Source organism: Hippopotamus amphibius, chromosome 3, assembly GCF_030028045.1.
Source record: "Hippopotamus amphibius kiboko isolate mHipAmp2 chromosome 3, mHipAmp2.hap2, whole genome shotgun sequence".
NCBI lineage: Eukaryota > Metazoa > Chordata > Mammalia > Artiodactyla > Hippopotamidae > Hippopotamus > Hippopotamus amphibius.
The window spans coordinates 150,713,387-150,734,765 of record NC_080188.1 but is presented as its reverse complement, the minus strand read 5'-3'; the positions used below and the strand labels follow the sequence as shown (position 1 = coordinate 150,734,765).

Here is a 21,379-nt window from a genome sequence, read left to right as displayed (position 1 = left end):
CCTTATCTTCTTTTTTTTAAAATTAATTTACTTTTTATTGGAATATAATTGCTTTACACTCTTGTACCAGTTTTTGAGGTACACCAAGGTCAATCATCTGCACCTTTACACATATCCCCGTATCCCTTCCATCCCTCGACACCCCCCACCCTCCCCGTCCCAGTCCTCCAAGGCATCATCCATCCTCGAATTGAACTCCTTTTGCTATACTGTCCTTCATGTTATTTTTATCATCAGGTCTTTTATTACTTAAGTAAACGTAGACTTCTTAATATTAAAATAGCTAGTTTTTGCTTAGAACTATGTAATCTTTTTTATTATTTAATTATTTATTTTAAATTTATTCTTGGTTGTGTTGGGTCTTCATTGCTGCATGCAAGCTTTCTCTCATTGTGGTGAATGGGGACATTTGTTGCAATGTGCAGGCTTCTCAGTTTGGTGGCTTCTCTTGCTGTAGAACATGGGCTCTAGGTGCATGGGCTTCAGTAGTTGCAGCTTGCGGGCTCAGTAGTTGTGGCTCATGGGCTCTTGAGTCCAGGCTCAGTAGTTGTGGCAGATGGGAGTGGTTGTTCCATGGCATGTGGGATCTTCCCTGATCAGGGTTCAAACCCATGTTCCCTGCATAGGCAGGTGGATTCTTAACCACTGCACTATCAGGGAAGTCCCTATGTAACCTTTTATATTTGCCTTCTAAATCTTTTTGTTACTTTTGTAAAATGGTACTGTGATCTTATTTGGCCAAGTGTCCAAAACCTTTCAGTATTTTTTGACAAACTTTCCAAAATCAAATTATAAATATAGTTTAAATAAAGATTTTTGACCTCAAACTAACTTTAGGATTATCCAGAAGACACCTGGAACATCTCAAAAGATTTGTTCTCTCTCCTTATTAGAAAAAGACAAAGACTAGGGAGAGATGCTAAACTAATGGCTTATTTGATATGTTAAATTATGTGGAAAATATTTTCAAATAAGTGATGCTAAGCTTTCTTTATGTTGTCTTTGTATAACTTACATGTTATAAGTGTTATAAGTGTTCTAGAAATTATATGAATTTCCTAAAATTCTGATATATTCATGTACTATATCATCACCTGTAATTCTGGTATCTTGAAATGTGTGTCATAGAAATAAGCAAATTTCCTTGTTGACTGCCTCGTAAAGAACTCTAAACAGATTTTTAACCATGCCAAATTTTGTCTTTCATCATTTACAGACAGTTATTGTTTTACTCTGATGTGTTTACAAAAGTTTTCCTGCAAAAGTACTTCATCTTCAAACAGATTCATGGAAGTAACTCCAACAAAAACTCTAGAATATAGGTTTCCAATAACTTTAAAATCATTAAATCGAACTGGGTAAGTATTTCCAGAGCTAATAGAAAAACTAGATTCAATTAGAACAAATATTAATTACATGGAGCTAAAGGAACTGAAGAGGATGATTATAATATTTATGACATTTTTGTTTGTAACATTGCTGGTCCTTTAATGTCTTCTTTTCCAAATTTAAGGACAATTTCTTTTTTCTAAAGTTGCCAATAACTTAGAGCAATTTGGTAAAGTATACCTTTATGAACAAAGATGAAACAATTGCTTTTTCTTCCTACCTGATCCCTGCAGAATTTAGAAACCCTCAGGGAGAATTCTTATTTTCATAGCAATATAGTTATTTGCATACGTTCAAAAAGAATTTGTTCTCCTTGTAACAGGACTCGGTTAGAAACATTGGTTTTATTACCAAGGCTTTGACTAGAATGCCACATTTGAGAGAGACATACACAGACTCAGATATGATCAACCAGCTTTAAGGAACTAGGGCTGACTTTATATAGCCAATAAAGCCCCTCTGAAAAATTGACTGGATACCTTGTTACAAGTTCAATCTGGAGATTCCTTATGAAAAGTTCCAGCAAAGCCAACTTAAGAGCCTGTATGGTCCATCACTACTCTTGCTGCACTTATGTAAATAATGAGGACAAATTTATTATAGTTAGACTTAATCTGCAAACAAATGTCTTAATGTAATTATATTTGATAAAAATGGGGTTTATTGTAGAGAGAAAAATTAAGGCTCAGTAATGCAGTAACTTTTTATGGATATCAGATTCTGATGCTACTGCTTATCTGTGAGGCTTTGTTTCCTACCTGTAAACTAACTGGATACTGAATTCTTCTTCTCTCCAATATTTGTATACAGCTCTCCAAATTAATATTTCCAATTTTTCTCCCACTCTGATTTGGAATCATTAAGAACTAAAACTTCTATTTTTCTGAAGCCATGTAAGCTGAACTTGGACAACTTGATAAACTTCAAAGAAATCAACACAGCTCATGTATAGACAATTTGCACGCCTGTTGTGTGGGCCACTGAGAAAGATCACTAAAGACATTCAAACTACAAACCAGAAAAATCTGTCAGATTGCCACTGTCTGCCCTCTCTCCACTTGAATATGTTTTGAGCATGACCTCTAGAAATATTCTTGACTGGCTACCCTCAGAAATCAGACACTAGGATTAAAGCAAGCCCTAATCAATAGCCACTCTTTTTCTTTTATTTCCATAGAAATGCCTCTAATTAAGTACTTGACTGCTTGTCTGAAATGAGTTTAAATGATCTGACCTATTATCAAGACTAAGAGACTGATTAAATGAGATGGAGCAATCTACCAACTCAACTCCTAGACTATGAAAAATCTTGGGAAAATTTCAAAGACAGGAAACAGGGAACAGAATATGTGATCACAAAATATGCTACTTTGGCATGTAAAATATTTTGAGCTAAAGGCAATAAAGGCCTAACAGACTCAGGAAGAGTTTTTGGGTTTTTTTTTAATACCTTTCTCTGAACTACTTAAAGAATTTAAATAAAGAGCCATATTAGAGATAATTTTTTTTATATCAGAACACACTTATCTAAGACTATACTATCAGGGATCATTTCTATAGCTTATTACTAGAGAAGTTTCTCTCAATGAGTAGAACACCAGCAAAGATAACCTGAAACAAAGTAATCAAATCACAATGGAAGATAACAGAAAAGGAAGAAATAGAGAACTGTAAAAACAATGAACAAAATGGCAATAAGCACACATCCATCAATAATTACTTTAAATGTAAATGGACTAAATATTCCAATCAAAGGAGATAGGGTGGCTGAATGGATAAAAACTATTATCCAATAAATAGTTATTTATCCAAAAGTAAAAACCATTTTCCAAAAACCAAAAATAAAAATCATATAAATGCTTCAAAAAACTAACTCACTTCAGATCTAAAGACACACACAGACTGAAATTGAAGGCATATAAAAAGACACTCCATGCAATTGGAAATGAAAAACAAAGCTGAGATAGCAATATTTATACCAGACAAAATAGACTTTAAAACAAAGACCATAACAAGAGACAAAGACAAGCATTATAAAATGATCAAGGGATCAATCCAAGAATATATAATAATTGTAAATATATATTCACCAAACATAGAAGCACATAAATACATGAAGTAAATATTAACAGAGATAAAGGGAGAAATTGATAGTACAACAATAATAGTAGGGGACTTTAATCTTCCAGTTACACCAATGGATAGATCATTCGGACAGAAAACCAATAAGGAAACATTGACCTAAAATGAACAGTAGACCAGATTAACTTAATAGATATACAGAGAACATTCCATCTCAAAACCAAACAGAAGCATACATATTTTTTCAAGTGTGCATGGAACATTCTCCAGGATAGATCACATGTTAAGCCACAAAACGTCTTAATAAATTTGAGAAGACTGAACACATACCAAGCATCTTTTCCAACCACAATGGTAAGAAATTAGAAATTAATTACAAGAAGAAAACTGGAAAAAAAACACACAAACAAATGGAGGCTAAACAATATGCCAGTAAACAACTAATGGGTCAATAAAGAAATCAAAGAGAAAATTAAAAAATACCTTAAGACAAATGAAAACAGAAAAACAACATTCCAAAAACTACAGGCAGCAGTAAAAGCAGTTCTAAGAGGGAAGTTCATAGCAACACAATTCTACCTCAGGAAACAAGCAAACTCTCAAACAATCTAACCTTATATCTAAAGGAACTGGAAAAAGAAGAACAAGAAATGTCCAAAGTTAGTAGAAGGAAAGAAATAACAGAGATCAGAGCAGAAATAAATTCAATAGAGGCTAAAACAAATATAAAAGATCAATAAAAATAAAGGTAGTTCTTTGAAAAGATAAACAAAATTGATAAACTTTTAGCCAAACTTACCAAGAAAAAATAGAGGGCCCAAATAAAATCAGAGGTGAAAGAGGAGATGTTAAAACCACACCACAGAAATATAAAGGATCATAAGAGATTACTACAAAAAAATTATACATGAAAAACTGGACAATCTAGGATGAATTGGGAGATTGGGGTTGACATATATATGCTAATATGTATAAAACAGATAACTAAAAAAAAAAAAAAAAACCTGGACAACCTAGAAGAAATAGACACATTCATAAAAATATACAATCTTCTAAGACTGAATCAGGAAAAAATAGAAAATATGAACAAATGAATTACTAGTAATGAAATTGGACCTGTAATCAAAAAGCTCCTGACAAAGAAAATTCCACCAAACAGTTAAAGGAGAGTTAATACCTATCCTTCTCAAACTACTCCAAAAATTGAAAAGGAAGGAAGCCTTCCAAGCTCCTTCTCCGAGGCCACCATTACCCTGATACCAAAACCAAATAAAGATACTACAAAAAAAGAAAACTACTGGGGCCAATATCCCTGTTGAATGTAGATGCAAAAATCTTCAACAAAATATTAGGAAACCAAATTCAGCAATATATTAAAAGAATCATGCACTATGATCAAGTGGGATTTATTCCAGGGATGCAAGGATGAGTCAATATCTTCACACATACAACATGAAGGATACAAATCATGGGAATACCTCTATAAGTGATTTGACAAAATTCAACATACATTTATAATAAAAGCTCTCAACAAAATGGGTGTCGAGCGAACACGCCTCAACATAATAATGGCCATTATGAAAACCCACAGCTAACATCATACTCAACTGTGAAAAGCTGAAAGCTCTTCCTCTAAGATCAGGAACAAGACAAGCACATCCACTCTCACCACTTTCATTCAACATAGTATTGGAAGTCCTAGCCACAGCAATCAGACAAGAAAAAAAAGATAAAAAGTAACCACATTGGAAAGAAAGAAGTGAAACTCTCAATATTTGTAGATGACATGATACTATACATTGAAAATCCTAAACACTCTACCAAAAACTATTAGAACTAGTAAGGGAATTCAATATATTAACAGTTACAAGCTACTAAATCAACATAAAGAAATCAGTCGCATTTCTATACACTAACAAATTTTCAAAAATAAAAGTTAAGAAAACAATTCTATTTACAATTGCATCAAAAAGAATAAAATACCTAGGAATAAATTTAACCAAGGAGATGAAAGACCTGTACTCTCAAAATTACAGTACATTGATTTTAAAAAGTTGAGGATGACATTAATAAATGGAAAGATATACTGTGCTCATGGACTGGAAGAACTAATATTGTTAAAAAGTCCATATTACCCAAGCAATCTGCAGATTCAATGAAATGCCTGTTAAAATACCCATGGCATTTTTTCGCAGAACTAGATGAATAATCCCAAAATATGTATGGAACCATGAAAGACCTGAAATGGCCAAAGCAACCTTAAGAGAGAAAAACAAAACTAGAGATATAATGCTCTCTGATTTCAAACTATATTACAAAGCAATAGTAATTAAAACAGCACAATACTGGCAAAAAACAGATGAAACAAAATAGAGACCTCAGAAATAAACCCACACTATATGGTCAATTAATTTATGACAAAAGGTCAAAAATATACAGTGAGTAAAAGACAATCTCTTCAATAAGTGGTGTCGGGAAAATTTGACAGCTTCATGCAAAAGACTGAAACTGGACCACTTTCTTACACCATATTTAAAAATAAACTAAAAATGGATTAAAGACTTAAATGTAAGGCCTGAATCCATAAAATTCTTAAAAGAAAACACAGGCAGTATGCTCTTTGATATCAGTCTTAGCAGCATTTTTTGGATATGTCTACCCAGGCAAGGGAAACAAAAGCAGAAATAAACAAATGAGACTATATCAAACTAAAAAGCTTTTACCCAGTGAAGGAAACTATCAACAAAACAAAAAGGCAACTTACTACATAGGAGAAGGCATCTGATAAGGGGCTAATACATAATGAACTCACACAACTCAATATCAGAAAAACAATCTGATAAAAGAATGTGCAAGGAATCTGAATAGGAATTTTTCAAAGAAGACATACAGATGGCCAACAGACACATGAAAGGATGCTTGACATCACTAACTACCAGGGAAATGCCAATGAAATCACAAAGAGATATCACTTCACACCTGGTAGGATGGCAATTATCAAAAAGACAAGAAAAACCATGTGTTGGCGAGGATGTGAAGAAAAGGAAACTCTTGCACACTGTTGGTGGGAATGTAAATTGGTGCAGCCACTATGGAAAACAGTATGGAAATACCTCCAAAAATTAAAAATAGTACTACCCCTTACAATCCTAGCAACTCCGGTTCTGGTTATTTTTCCAAAAGAAAGAACTAATTTGAAAAGATACACATACCCTTATATACATTGCAGCTTTATTTACAATAGCCAAAATCTGGAAGCAACCTTATGTTTCCATCAATAGATGAATGGATAAAGAAGACGTGGTATATATATAGATGATGGATTATTACTCAGCCATTAAAAGAATGAGATTTTCTATCTGCAACAACAAGGATGGACCTAGAAGGTATTATGCTAAATGAAATGTCAGACAGAAAAGACAAATAATACAGATTTCACTTATATGTGGAATCTAAAAATAAAACAAATCAAGAAACAAAACAAAACAGAAACAGACTCATAGATATAGAGAAGAAACTGGTATGCCAAAGGGGATGGGGATGGGGGGGGTGCAGAATGAGTGAAACAGGTGAAGAGGATTAAGGTTTACAAACCTCCAGTCATAAAATAAACAAGTAACAAGGAAACAATGTGCAGTATAGGAAACATAGTCAATAATACTGCAATACTTTTATATGGTGACAGATGTTTACTAGACTTATCATGGTGATCAATTTGTTATGTAGACATATGTTGAATCACTATGCTCTACACCTGAAATAATATAATATTGTATGTCAACTATATTTCAATAAAAATTTAATTTTTTTAAATTAAAAAACAAAGACATCTCTGTGGTAGGATAAACATTTGCTTACCAAATATTTACTCTTCCCATTTTTTTGGGAGAGGGAATTGCCATCCTTCCCTTTGAAGTCCCAGACCCCTATCCCCTTCTTCAGGATGGCACATAAGCCTCAGATGCCTGACTGTCAGGGAGCCTCATATCATTGGGGTTCCTGTACATACAAAATTAAATTTGTTTTTTTCCCTTCCTATTAATGTCTTATGTCAATTTAATTATTCAACAAGCAAAGGAACCTAGAAATAAGAAGGAAAAGCTTTTCTCCCCTACAATATCTAAGCTAGTATTAAATGTCATTTACTCTGTGGAAACTGCATGACTGACATGAGTTGAACAAAATGGGTAATGAAAAAGCATAAAATGGGTAATGAAAAAACATTTTCTGTAGTTGGTAGGGAAAAGAACAAAGCTTCATTTATCAATTTATTGTCCCTTAGCTCCAAATTCATCCTTTAATACCTGCTCTGTGATAATGGAGGGAATTTCTTTAAGTATTTCTCCTGCACAATAAGCAGGAGGTTGAAGCTTCTTAGTAGAGCCACTGAAAGGGCAGTGCAGGAGGTGGGTATTCTCTAGCTATTTGCACCTGCTGTATGGTGTGGCATGATGTTATGACATCAGTGGTGCTCAGTCCCAGGTACATGCCTAGAACACACGGTCCCTCAGCAAACTTGCAGCCCCAGCCTGCCCTGATTATAATTTCCCATGGCCTTCTCTACATGGGCACAATGCCCCAGAGTTTCTGCCTATGCCAGAACCCCTATTCCCTCTGCTTACCTCTTTGCCTGGCAACCTTCTATGACTCTCCTGTGCTCTGCCTGCTCCCAACAACCCTACCTGCAAGAGGTAAGGTTGCCAGATTTAGAAAATTGAAACAAGACTCACAATTAAATTTGAATCCCATATAAACAACCAATAATTTTTAAAGTATCAGTATATCTCATGCAACATTTGGGACATATACTATACTACACTACACTATACTATACGGCACTGAGTATCTTATATTTCTTCTGGCAACCCTTCCCAGACGAAGGTCACCACCAGGCCCCCACTCCCTCTGCAGGCCTCCACCCTGGCCACCAAGTAAAGATTGCTGATGCCCATCCTGAATTCTAGAGCACTGCTTTCTACTTGCCCAGACTATACACCAGGTGGGGCCAGCCAAACCAGCAGACTTCTCTGCTATTCATGACTGCAACCACACATTCTTCAGTGTAGTGAAGAATTGCACTTAGTCTTGGGTATTCTCCCCCAACCATAGGAAACACTGAGTTGTCTTACAGCTTAGACACGTTTGAATCAGGAGTACATAATTCTTCATATTAAATTTCCCTGATTTTAAGTTATCGTTTGTTTTCTACCTCCCAATTGAACACAGGCTTCGTATTCAGTAGAGAAGAGAAACTAGGCTTGTAAAATTCTCTGTTGTAATCAGTTAGTGAGGAAATCTTAGTTATGTCCATTTATAACGACTAAAGAAACATCTGGTCATAACAAAAAAGAATCCAGAAAATAATAAAGCATCTAATGCCAGAGCTCAGATTTCAGGGATTCAGGATTTGTGGTGTAAAACACTCGCCACACCCTTCCTGTGTACTAAGGATTCTCTGCCTCCCCACTGCCCCATTAGCCCAGCTTGCAGATGGCCTGAGGCCTGAGAATACACCCTTTGATAGAAGGGAAGCTGGCAGTCCTCCTTGGGAAGTGATAATACACCTGAGGTGCTATGGAATGGTAATCAAGACATGCTGTCACCAAACAGAAGAGTTTTTCTTCATCTAACTGAAAAAAATAGGATGCTTTGAAAAAATGAGATGAATGATGAAGAGAAAATTAATTATTAGAAACATTTTGAATAAGAAACCAGCTTCTGAGGAATTCTCTTTGAGGATTCTCTAGGGAAATAAAATGTTTTCAAGTCATAGAACCCCTATATTAAAAAGTAAGTTCCTGAGACATAAGCAAGGGTAAAAGTGGGGGAGCCTTTGGTGGGCTCCTGGTACAACTGAGGGAAGGACATCATGAGGGTCCTGAGCTGGCCCTCTCCATCTGGCGCTTAACTCCCTGGGACACTTGCAGCAAACACCAGCTCAAGTGGGACACCTGGAGCTGCCTCAGGCAGGGGACCTGTTTGCCCTAATGGCACATTAGCTCTTGGATTCTCTATTATGTCATGAAGCAAATAGTAATAATTCAAAACCCATAACAGTCTGAACAACAATGATGCCATCCTTCCTTATATGGTAGTTATTCATGTATCTTGCATTTGTCCCACTGGATTATAAACTTGATAATAGGGACTTGGGCTCTATTCATCTGAAATTCTCCCAGGGCCTGGTAAAGCTGTAGAACCTTTGTGTTCCAGGAAACATGGCTTGAGAAACAACAAAAGTAGGCACTGGATCACTGTTTTTGTGTTCTTTAGTCATTGTGGTTGCTCAGAAGAAAAACAAAACAAAAAACAAAAAACAGGAAAACTCAGGAAAAAAACACAGTCCCTGCTGGGGGACTGAATGACTGGAATGCCACAACTCTGAAGGAGTGAAAGCTTATCTTGCATTGATCTGCACCCTATTCACTTTTTTATGTTGTCAGTCATAATTCAGAGTTTTAAAGAATCTGTTAAGACAAAGCGTTTTATTTTACACCCCTCACAATGATCAGGGACAGCAGATCTTTCTTTTTACTTATGTGATCAGGGAAATATGTTGTATGTACTTATGGCTACTCTGCTTAACATCACAATCACATAAGACCAGATACAGAGCATGTAAAGAAACCCTTCTTTTGGTCTTTCTCAAAACCTCAATCTTACAGCAGGCAACTGAAGCCATGTGACTTAGTAGCAAGTTCTTACGAAATGGGAGGTCTTTTATAGTCAGACAATCTGCACACCTACCACTTAATAATTTGTCACCTTGGGTGAGTCACTTACTCTCTCAGAGTTTCATCTGCAAAATGTAAATGATAATAGAACAGTTTTCTTAAAGCTGTTGAGAAAAGTAAATGTGGGCAAAGAATGTTGCCTGCCATCTTAGTAAACAAAGGATGTTGCAGCCATCAAGCCTTCACCTACTGTAGCCATCCGCAACAGTGCACCCTGAAGGGAACTCAGAATGGAGAAAAACAGGCTACCACTGGCTCTAGATCGTTAAGGTGCATATCAAAATTAAGGAATTTAGCACTTTTCTAGTATAGGAAGATGCAAGACTACGGGCTCACTGAAATCATTCCTTTGATATGCACCCCAGCTACCTGGGTATTCTGTGCTTCCTCATCCTGAGTCTCCTCAGGGTGCAACACGAGGGGTCACTGCAGCAGTCAACTGCGAGATGGCGAGCATCCTATTTCCATCGTGAGTTCCTTCAGGGCTCACCATCCTTGTCAGGGCAGCTGTAATGTGATGGCTTGATGGCTGCAATATCCTTTGTTTACTGATATGGCAGGCAATTTTTTTTCATTGACACATTAATATGACATGGGACACACAGAATCCTGAGGTAAAGTCTTTATCGTATTGAAAAACACTACATTTAAAACCCTGCCAACACAGTGCATCTGCTGTCACAGCTGCTGCTGCTCCAGCCTCTCCATCTAGGGCTCACCTGTCCAGGACTTTCCCCCAGGGCCAGAGCTGGGCAAGAAGGAGGTAGGAACCTCTGCTTGGTCAGCCGGAAAGTCCGCTCAGCTGGCCTGCCTAGGCCAGGCTCCTGCTCTGCCCTGATGCAGAGGGACACACCCAGAAAAACAAACAAACAAACAGACAACCCTGCTGATTATCTTTTTAGACTCCCCAGAAGTCATAAGATCTTAAGAATCCCCAAATTCCTATTCAATTCAAACACCTAAAAATGAAGGAGTAAAATATCAGAACATGATATTGTTTTCTTGTGCTAGCTGTCTTTCCTAGCTGACAACTCATCTTTTTCAAATCTTGTTGGAGAAGCTCATAGGCAAATTCCTAGACTTGGAACCATGGTTATTTGGGTGTGTGGAAAATGATTAATAAGGTTATTTGATACAATCTGCCATTACGTTGACTATAGTAAGTAAACGGTGGAATTAAGCTTTGCGGAAAAAAGAATTCAAAGTAGACCTGGTGGTCCTGAAGGGCCACAGGGTTAGAAGCATGCTCGGGGGGGTTAGGTACTGACTTCTCTAGCTGCTGCCAGCCCATTGTTCATTCATATATGTAATAACATATGCCACAAAATTAACTTATTCCTGTTATTTATCTCCAGGCCCTCTGCAAGTTTCAAAAATATTGGAGAGGGCCTTGAAGAGGAAATCAACACTTTATACACATTATCTGCATATACACACCCACACATATACCCCCCTCTCTCTTTCTTCCTCTCCCTCCTCCTCCCTCTCTCTCTTTCCATCCACATATATGGTCATTCTCTGTTTTGTAAATGAGAAAACACAAGCCCTGAGAGATTGAGTGAGTTGTCTGAAATTGTCAGAGCAAATCTGACAGGTAAAGATATTGCATCTGCCTGTTGTTTTAAATTTGTATTTCTTTAAATGTGAATGTAGTTGAGACTCTTGTTTTTATATTTTTTTATCTTGATATGATTTTTTCCTTTGAATTTTCTCTTCATATCCTGGTCCATTTAAAATTAGCTTTTTATACAGAAGAAAAAAGTGTCTTTGAAACATCAAGAGAATTAATATTTTTAAGCCATGTATGAAGGTAACTGTGTATTTATTTCTAGGGATATTATAGAAACAAACAGATTTCATGTTAGAACTCTCACATAAATGCCATAAATATCCTTCCTTTATATTTATTCCATTCATTCCAAGACTAATGCTGGTGTATTTTTCACACCAGTGTGACATTCTTAATGGAGAGAGAATACGGTAACTGCCCCTGCCTGTAATATTTCTGTTTCCCACCACTGGGCACTAACCCTGCCATCTCCTCCTCCCTGCTCTAACCTGTGCGTGGGGCTCTACTTTGTCATATAAATTCCACAGGACTCTTTCTAACACTACTCCCCCTTGATAACCACAAAATGATGCCACTGGCCTGAGAACCTATGCTATTGATCACTACCCGACAGGGATTCTCTGACCCTGCTTCTACTATCTATAATGATTCTAAATCATAGCAGTCACTCATCAAGAGCTGAATATATGCCAAACCAATAAGTGCTTTTCATATATTACCCTCCATTTCCCCATTCCATGAGAGTACTCTATTTCCTAGTGCTTCCTGTGTCAGTTTGTTAAGCAGTTTTCAAGGTATTTGTTTATTCCATCAAAAATTTCAAACTTACTGGTACATATTTGTTCATAACATCCTCTTAGTGTCTCTTTAATGTCTGTTAATACCTACATGATAGTCTTTTTTCATTCCTGATCTCGGTAAGCTTTGTCTTCTGCCTTCCTCTCTTGACCACCTTTCCCAGGAGTCTATAAAATTATATATCTTTTCAAAAATCTATTTTTGGCTTTGTTAAATTTCTCTATGATGCATTTCATTTTTTATTTCATTTATTTCTGTCCTTATGTTTAATATTTTGTCTTTTCTACTTTCACAGGTTTAAAATTTTCTTGAGATGGCAGCTTAGGTGATTGATTTTAGCTTTTCTTTTATAATATATGCATTTAAGATATAATTTTCCTTCCAAGCACTACTTTAGCTGCATTCCACAATTTTTGTTTATTATTATTATTATCATAAAGTTTTAAAAGTTATTTCATTCACGATTTCATTGTTGATCCGTCATTACTTAGGATAAGTAATGGAATATTTCATTTCCAATCATTTGGAGATTTTCTACTTATCCTTTTGTTACTGTTTCTAACTTAATTTTATGTAGCCAGAGAGCATATTCTGAATGATTTAAATCCTCTGAAATGTGTTGAAGATTTGCTTTGGGCCCAGCATTATTCCATTCAGGCAAAATTCCACTTCAGCTGGAAAAACTGTATATTCTACATTTGTTAGTTGCAGTGTTCTACATATGTTATTTAGGTCAAGTTATTAATTGCTCAAATCTCTATCTACTGATTTTCTGTTATGGTTGTTCTATTAGTTACTAAAAGAATTGTGTTCAAATCTCAATGATCATAAATTTGTCTGCTTTTAGTTCAGCAAGTTTTCAGCATTTATTGGTTGGTAATGTTTTTAGGTCTACATAAAAATTAGCATAGTTATACCTTACTAATGTATTGACTTCTTAATCATTGTGAAATGGTCATCTTAATCTGTGATAATTCTTCTTCACATCAAAGTCCACTTTATTATTAGTATACCTTTTCAATATTCTTTATTAATGTTGCACATAAATTATTTTTCATTTCTTTTGCTGTCAAACTTTGTGTCCTAATATATAAAGGGCGTCTCTTGAGAGCAGTAGATATATAGATATATACAATATTATAAATGAATATATTATATATATATATTAAATACAGCCTGACAATTTTGGCTTTTAGTAGGAGAATTTAAACAATTTACATTTAATATAGTTACTAATATATTTGGGTTTAAAACATCACCTTGCAATTAATTTTTAATTTATCCAACATACTGTTTTAGTCATTATAGCAAACTGTATCCTTGGTTTACCAGAATCATCTTAAATGGGTACTTTTGGCAACATCTTGGATAATGCAGAGACACAACATGTTTTAAGTCCATTAGCTCTCTTTTCATTTTTGTGCTATGTTAATTCAGCTTTTATTTTAAATCCCAGAAGTCACTATTACTATTGTTATGTATGGTCAATAATTATTTATACTTACACACATATTTATCATTTCCAGTGTTTTTCATCCTGCCCTTCTTTATGTTGCTCACATCTAGAATACTTTTCCTTCTGACTAAAAAGTTTACCTTATAATTGTTTTTTTTTTTAAATGAGTCACCTGCAAATAAATTCTATAAATTTCTGACTGTGGCAATATATCCTTACTTTGCTTTCATTTTTAAAATTTTTATTGAAGTATAGTTGATTTACAATGTTGTGTTCATTTCTGCTGTACAGCAAAGTGATTCATATATAAATATATTCTTCTTCATATTCTTTTCCATTATGGTTTATCACAGGATATTGAATATAGTTCCCTGAGCTACACAGCAGGACCTTGTTGTTTAGCAATCCTATATATACTAGCTTGCATCTGCTAGTCCCAAAGTCCCAATCTTCCCTCCCCCAGCCCCTTCTCCTTGGCGACCGCAAGTCTATTCTCTATGTCATTGAGTCTGTTTCTGTTTTGTAGATAGGTTCATTTGTGTCATGTTTTAGATTTCACATGTAAGTGATATCATATGATATTTGACTTTCTCTTTCTGACTTACTTCACTTTGTATGAGAATCTCTAGGTCCATCCACATTGCTGCAAATGACATTATTTCATTCTATTTTACGGCTGAATAGTATTCCCTTGTATATACCATTGTATATACCACAACTTCCTTATCCATTCATCTGTTGATGGGACATTTAGGTTGCTTCCATGTCTTGACTATGGTAACTAGTTCTTCTATGAACATAGCCATGCATATAACTTTTTGAATTATAGGTTTGCCTGAGTATATGCCCAGGAGTGGGATTGCTGGATCATATGGTAACTCTATTTTTAATTTTTTGAGGAAACTCCACAATGTTTTCCATAGTGGCTGCACCAATTTATATTATCACCAACAGTGTAAGAGGCTTCCTTTTTCTCTATACCTTCTCCAATATTTATTATTTGTAGACTTTTTAATGATGGCCACTGACCAGTGTGAAGTTGTACTTCACTGTAGTTTTGATTTGCATTTCTCTAATAATTAGCGATGATGAACATATTTTCATGTGCCTATTGGACAAACGGAAGGTCTTCTTTGGAGAAATGTCTATTTAGGTCTTTTGCTCATTTTTCAATTTGTTTTGTTATTGAGTTGTATGAACTGTTTGTATATTTTGGAAATTAAGCCCTTGTCAGTCGCATTGTTTGCAAATATTTTCTTCCATTGTATAGGTTGTCTTTTCATTTTGCTTGTGGTTTCCTATGCTGTGCAAAAGCTTGTAAGTTTGATTAGGTCCCATTTGTTTATTTTTGTTTTTATTTCTATTGCCTTGGAAGACTTACCTAAGAAAACATTGTTATGATTTATGTCAGAGAATGTTTTGCCTATGATCTGTTCTAGGAGTTTTATGGTGTTATCTTTTATGTTTAAATCCTTAAGCCATTTGAATTTATTTTTGTGTATGGTGTAAGGGTGTGTTCTAACTTCATTAATTTATATGGGACTGTCCAACTTCTTCAACACAAATTTCTGAAGAGACTGTCTTTTCCCCATCGTATATTCTGGCCTCCTTAATTGTCCATTGGTGTGCGAGTTTATGTTTGGGCTCTCTATTATGTTCCATTGATTCATATGTTTGTTTTTGTGCTAATACCACACTTTTGATTATTGTAGCTTCATAGTACTGTCTGAAGACTAGGAAGGTTACGCATCCTGCTTTGTTCTTTTTCCTAATGAATGCTTCGGCAATTCTGGGTCTTTTATGGTTTCATATAAATTTTAGAATTATTTCTAGTTCTTTGAAAAATGTCATGGATAATTGAATAGGGATCACTTTAAATCCATAGGTCACTTTGAGTACTATGGCCATTTTAACAATATTAATCCAAGAACAATCCGAGAGCATGGGATATCTTTCCATTTCTTTGAATTATTTTCAATTTCCTTTATTAATGCTTTGTAATTCTCAGCATATAAGTCTTTCACCCCCTTGGTAAGGTTTATTCCTAAGTATTTTATTTGCATTTTTTACTGTTTTATTTTAAAAGGAATTATTTGTTTACATTCCCTTTCTGCTATTTCATTATTAGTGTAAAGAAATGCAACTGATTTCTGAATGTTAATCTTGCATCCTGCTACCTTGTTGAATTCGTTTATCAGTTCTAGTAGTTTTTGTGTGGTGTCTTCAGGGTTTTCTATATATAGTATCATGTCATCTGCATATAATGGTAATTTTACCTCTTCCCTAGCAATTTGAATACTTTTTCTTTCTTTTTCTTGTCTGATTACTGTGGCTAGAACTTCCAATACCATGTTGAGAAGTGGTGAGAGTGGGCATCCTTGTCTTCTTCCAGATTATAGTGAAAAGGCTTTCAGCTTTTCACTGTTCAGTATTATATTGGCTGTGGGTTTGTCATAAATAGCTTTTATTATGTTGAGATATGTTCCCTCTATACCCACTTTGATAAGAGTTTTTATTATGAATGGATGTTGAATTTTATCAAATGCTTTTTCTGCATCTATTGAGATGATCATATGATTATTACTCATTTTGTTAATGTGATGTATCTCATTGATTTGTTAATATTGAGCCAGACTTGCATCCTTGTAATAAATCCTACTTGATCATGGTGCATGACCTTTTTAATGTATTATTGAATTCAGTTTGTTAATATTTTGTTGAGGCGTTTTTCATCTAGTTTTCATCAGGAATATTGGCCTGTAATTTTTTTTCCTTGTGGTATCTTCATGTGGTTTTGGTATCAGGATAATGCTGATTGGTTGGAAGAGTTCCATCTTCTATTTTTTGGAGGAGTCTGAGAAGAATTGGTATTAATTCTTCTTTGAATGTTTGGTAACACTCACTAGTTAAGCCATTTGGTTCTGGAATTTTGTTTATTGGGAGGTTTTTGATTACTAATTTAATCTCCTTACTAGTAATTGTTCTGTTCATATTTTCTATTTCATCATGATTCAGTTTTGGTAGTCATTTCCAGGGATTTATCCATTTCTCCTAGCTTGTCTAATTTGTTGCCATACAATTGTTCATAGTAGTCTCTTATGATCATTTGTATTTCTGTGGTATTGGTTATAATAGCTCCTCTTTCATTTCTGATTTTATCTGAACCTTCTCTCTCTCCCTCTCTCTCTTTGTGTGTGTGTGTGTGTCTAAGTCTAGTTAAAGATTTGTAGTTTTGCATGTCTTTTTGAAGGACCAGCTCTTAGTTTCATTGACATTTTCTATTGTCTTTTTATTTTAGAAGAGCGAATCAAAAATTATCTGTACTCTGGCCATAGAATTTACTTTAATTAACTTTTAGAAAAGACAAATACATCATTTTTTGACACAACCTCCTTGCTTTTCAATACACTTTGTCCATCTGTCAACAAGCTTTCGATTCCCTCATTAAAAAATGTTTTAGGCTGAGCTGAGAGCCACAAATGCACCACTGTCTTCATTCCTTCATCAAAAGTGAATCTACGTCCTTTCAGACAGCCAAACAGGAGCAAGCCCAATGGAGCAAGATCAGGACTATAAGGAGGATGCTTTAATACCTCAAAACAAAGTTTTTGCAGAGTGTCACCAGTGTGGGCAGAAGTGTGTGGATGTGCACTGTCATGCAAGATCACAACAACTTTGGATAGCAGTCTTCTGTGTTTAATCTGAAGTTTAGGCTTCAGCTCTTCAATAAGCATCTCACTGTAATGAGCATTGTTGACTGTTGAACATTTTTCCTGATAATGTTTCAATACTGGCCATTGAGAATCCCAGAAAACTGTAAGCATCAATTTTTCAGCTGATGGTTGACTTTTGAACTTTTCTTGGTTGGCGACTGAGGATGTTCAAATCTCATACTCTGCCATTTACTCTCAGGCTCGTAGTGATGAAGCTATGTCTTGTCACCAGTAATGATTCTTTTTAAGAAATTTTCACCTTCCTTAGAGTATTGGTCCAAATTTTGTTTGCAGATATCCAAATGCTTCTGTTTGTGCTCTTCTTGAGTTGTTTTGGTACCCATCTCACACAAACTTTTCAAAACCTAAGTCTCTCGTGGATTACTTTGTTTTGAGGTGTTAAAGCATCCTCCCTATAGTACTGATCTTGCTCCATTGGACTTTCACCTGTTTGGTCGTCTGAAAGCAGCCTTACAAGGATGAAGGTTCACTTCTGATGAAGGAGTGAAGACAGCGGTGCATTTGTGGCTCTCAGCTCAGCCTAAAACATTTTTTAATGAGGGAATATGAAGCTTATTGACAGATGGACAAACTGTTGAAAAGCAAGGAGATTATGTCAAAAAATGATGTATTTGTCTTTTCTAAAAGTTAATTAAAATGAATTCTATAGCCAGAGAGCAGGTAAGTTTTGACTCACCCTCATATTAAATACATTTTATTTATTTATTCTATTTATTTTATTTATTTATTCTATTTCATTTATTTCTTCTCTAGTATTCATTTCCTTCCTTCTACTAACTTTGGGCTTCATTTGTTCTTCTTTTTCTAGTTCCTTGAGGTGTACAGTCAAGTTGTTTATTTGAGACTTCTCTTGTTTCTTGAGGTAGGCATTTATTGCTATAAACTTCCCTCTTAGAACAGCTTTTGCTGCATTTCATAAATTTTGATCTGTTACATTTCCATTTTTGTTTGTCTCAGTGTATTTAAAGTTTTCTCTTAATTGCTCTCTGATACATTCTAGTAGCTTTCTTTTGTGTGTTTGTATTTTTATCCAGACTTTATAGTTCTCTGCAGGAAGATTAATCTGAAATAAGCTAGTCTCTCAAAGTCCTTCTCAACGATTTATTAATTCTTTTGCAGTCCCACTACTGGAAAGCTGTTTTATCTCTTTTATTTCCAGTACCTCAGAGCTAGAAAGTGAAGTAGGTGTGCTCCTTACTCTCTTTTGTTACTTCCAAACTATTTTTCCTTCATTTTTCAAAATCCCAAGATACACTAATATTCATGATATTTGGCTATACCCCCATTACTACTGCTTGCTGTTATCCTTTCTCAACCTCCTGGTTCTGTCATTCATTAAAAGCTCTAGTTAAATGCTTTCTCTATTCCTCACCACCATCACTCCTGCACTATTGTCACAGGTTTGAACAACCACAAAGATAACTCATGCAGTACTCTTAGCTACTTTGCCCTCATACCTCTATGGATCTATGGATCTTCTCTCTTTTTTTTTCCCTTTAGTAACCTACTTCCATAGTAACATGGACTTTATTATTACCAGTAACTGTACATTTGAAATGATGACTTTAAGATTCACAGTTTCTGTCCTCTTCTTGCTCTCTTTCCAGCTCATTTGCATGAGCCCACCCTCCCCACTTCCTGCCACTGCTTTGCCCTCATCTAGATTTCCAAATCATTGACCTTACCACTTTTTCACTGTCCATCAGAAAACTCTTGTGGTTACTTCCCTCTTTATCAAGTTTGTCTTCCATTGTCATCTCTCTTTCTGTAACATTTGCCTGGTAAAATCTCAAACTGAGATGAATTCAACTGTTTGCCTTCCCTATGCTTTCACCCAAGCAGCTAAAGGTGGCTGGAGAAAATCTCACAATCATGATGAGCCATTTAAACTTAAAATTATTATTACAAACTTCTAATGGACACTGAATGCTGCTGGACAATCCTTTCAGTTTCTCTGAAAAGTTTGTTTTTTATTTCCCTCTATAGCCACCTCTTCTTTTTTTTTTCTCCTGTAGCAAAATGTTTGGAATGAGTTATCAATACTTGCTCTACTTTTTTGCCTAACCACTCGTTTTTCAGTCCACTTCAATCTGGCTTATCTTGCCCTTGTTAAATTCACCAAAGAACTCTATGATGCCAAATCTGATGGTTCCTTCTCTATTCTTAGCTAACTTTAATTCTTAGCAAGGTTAGACAAGACCCTTCTCTTGTTCTTCTTTCTCCTGCCCCACTCATTCCTCCTATTTGTTTCTAGGCTCCACTGTACAGCTATGCTCTTGTGAGAATCTTATCCAGCTCTGTGGCTGTAAATATTTTCTCTATACGGATGATTCTTCAAATCATATCTGTAGGTTTGACTCCTCTCTGAGCTTTAGACTCATAGGAGAGGTCAGACCTAAACTAATATCTCTACCTGTATTTTAATAAGCACAAAACAGAGTTTGCTATGCCCCAAACAGAGCTCTTCATGTTCCCCAAATACCATGCTTATTTATTCTACTGTCTTTCTCATCTCATTAAATAACACCTTCCATTCAGTTGCTCAGACTAAAACCCTCAGGGTCATTCTTCATTTATCTCTTTCCCTCAACCCCATTCCCACAGCCAATGACTAATCAAGGCTTTCCAGTTCTATATCCAAAATATATTTTGAATATGTTTATTTCTTTCTACCTTCATTAGTCCAGGCCATCTTTATCTCTTCCTGCAGGTAATGCAACAGTCCCACCAACTTGCTTCCTTGCCTTAACAACAGCGAAAATTATATTTTTAAAAATCCAAATCAGATCAGGTCATATCTATCACTGCCTCATCAGTGGTACACTGTAAGAGCACAATAAATATTTGTTAAAAGAAGGAAAAAATAAATAAATGGATGATGGAGAAAGCAACTTGCTCAAGGCCTTAGAGGTAGATTAAAACCTGAGTCTGTCTTTTTTCATCATGATACACACTTTTACCTGGGATCCAGGAATGGTATCAGCCTTCATTCTTCAGCTGGTCTTGCTAAGGAGAAACACCATGCCTTGCCAAATTTCAAAATATTATAGATATTATAAAATAGCTACATTTTATGCATTGTAGTACTGCATCAGATTTCTTAGAATTTTTTTCATTTAATTTCATTTTCTTTAATGAAGGAGGCATGGAAGAAGCAGAAACGGATGGATGTTTTTGTAATTTTTAAGGTCTCTGCCAAATATGTAATTTACAAAGATCCAATAATATTAACTAAAATCACATGTATGGAGCTTTCTGCCAGGAATTAGCACAATAAATACCTCTTATCACTGACTAATCATGAGACCTTAGGCACATGATTTTACCTTCCATGTCTCAATTTCCTTATCTGAAAAGTGAAAATAATAATAGCATCTATGTTTTAGGGATGCCTGAGGGTTAAATGAGAATACAGGTAAAGTACTTAGAACAACACCTGATTGTTAGTTGCAACTACTGTTATTAACTATTAACTAATTATATTGCAAATGTACCTAAGGATTTTGTTTGCTTGTTTGTTTTTTATGGTAAATGTTTTGATAAGTGAAGGGACTTTTAGTAAATCCTATTATTACCCCTAATCTGGGGTTTTCTAGCAGGTCAAAAGTTCAATACA

At 35.3% G+C, this 21,379-nt stretch overlaps 1 protein-coding gene and 1 pseudogene across 1 annotated transcript in view; one reads left to right on the top strand and one right to left on the bottom strand.

Annotated features, from left to right (window-relative positions):
- Positions 1 to 21,379, bottom strand: part of PLD5 (phospholipase D family member 5) — a 433,085-nt gene that overhangs the window by 108,625 nt on the left and 303,081 nt on the right. The window lies entirely within an intron of this gene.
- LOC130850652 (small nucleolar RNA U3) lies at positions 2,919 to 3,004 on the top strand (annotated as a pseudogene).